Here is a 1915-nt window from a genome sequence, read left to right as displayed (position 1 = left end):
CGGCCGCTCCGGGTGCCTCGCAGGCTCTCGCCGGGGAGCGGAAAGGCAGGGCGTTTGCCTCCACTGCAGGGCCGGGAGCCCCAGAGGCAACAAGTGGTTTTGTTTATTGCCGTGGAGGAATTTTTGTTTTCAGGCTTAAGCTGCTTAGAACGATTCTTAAAGTTATCCCATTACCGAAGAGAAGGAGGTGTGTTTCTAGGAGCCACGTGACTCATATTTTGCAAGTATACAGCAAATTATTTCTCTCGTTGTAAATAAAACTGTTAGTACTGTGTCACTTGCCACAGTAATAGGAGGGTTTTTTCTCTGTTGTGTTTTGTGATTAATGGTTGCCTTTAAGATATTCAGATTTTGCAAAACTTCAAAATTCAAAAACAGTGGTTTTCTTCTCTGTTTTGTGATCAGTGGTTGCCTTTAAGATATTCAGATTTTGTAGCGTTTAATTCAAAGTGATGGTGTTCCATTTATAAAGTAACAAAAAATGGCTAAAAGTGCATTTTACCATACTTGGATATTTTATTTACATGCGGATGTTTTTTTCTGGCATCGTCTTTTTGTAAAACAACGTTCATTAAGTAGTCTGATATCTACATTTTGGGTCACGATGTGTCATACAATTATTTCTATTAAAATACTTGAATTAAAAAAATTCTTTTCTGGATATGCAAGTGACTGCATTGTAAAAATTATAAAAAATATATAAAAGAAGACTTCAATCACCTATACTTCTACCACCCAAAGAAAACTGTTGACAGTTTGGTGTACATACATCCGTTCTTTGTCTGAAGTGTAAGTGAATTATGTTTTCTTATCAGCTTTGAGATACAGTCTACATATAATGTGCACTCCAAGAAGTTTTAACAGATGTATATATACAGTTATGTAACCAGCACCACCGTCAAGATAGACTCTTTCTTGGTAGAATGGTAGAATATTTTTACCACCCCCGAAATTGCCATGACCACTTTTGCAATCAGCCCTCTCCCCTGACTCCTAACCCTTGGCAGTCCCCCATTTGCTTTCTGTCACCATATTTTGTCATTTCCAGAACGTTATCTAAATGCAGTCATCTATTTTGTAGTGTCTGGCTTCATTCACTTAGGACAGTGCTTTCGAGATTCATGCGCACGCAATGTGATTGTAACTTGTTTATTACCTCGTAGAATGGGCATACCACAGTTATTTTCTCCATTCATCAGTTAATGGACATTTGGGTGTCCATGTTTGGGGTTTTATATTTGTTTCTTTGAGATGGAGTTTCACTCTTGTCACCCCAGGCTGGAGTGCAGTGGCGCGATCTTGGCTCACTGCAACCTCGCAGATTGAAGCGATTCCCCTGCCTCAGCCTCCCGAGTAGCTGAGATTACAGGCACCCGCCACCACACCTGGCTAATTTTTGTATTTTCACCATGTTGGTCAGGCTGGTCTCAAACTCCTGACCTCAGGTGATCCGCCTGCCTTGGCCTCTCAAAGTGTTGGGATTACAGACGTGAGCCCCTGCGCCGGCCTTGGGTTGTTTTAAATAAAGCTGCTGTGAACATCTGTGAATGACCCTTTGTTTGGACATAGATTCTTACTCCTCTCAGGTAAGTTCTGCTTACTTCTTTATCTAGAAGTAAGTTCTCAAGGGTCATATGGAAAATATATGTTTACCTTTTTATGAAATTTCTTGTTTTTCACAGTGGCTGCCCCTTTTGTGCCTCTCCCAGCAGTGTATGGGAGTTCCAGTTCCAGTCCGCCACCAGCATGTGGTGTCCTCAGTCTGTAATTTTAGCTGCGCTAGTGGGTGTGTGGTGGAGTGTCGTTGTGGTTTTAGTTTGCATTTCCCTCTGATGTGAAGCATCTTCATATTTACTTGCCATTCTATGTATCTTTTTAGATGAAGTGTCTATTTAAATATTTTGCTCATTTTTGT

Source organism: Mandrillus leucophaeus, unplaced genomic scaffold, assembly GCF_000951045.1.
Source record: "Mandrillus leucophaeus isolate KB7577 unplaced genomic scaffold, Mleu.le_1.0 Scaffold201, whole genome shotgun sequence".
Taxonomy (NCBI): domain Eukaryota; kingdom Metazoa; phylum Chordata; class Mammalia; order Primates; family Cercopithecidae; genus Mandrillus; species Mandrillus leucophaeus.
This window is presented reverse-complemented; position numbering follows the sequence as displayed.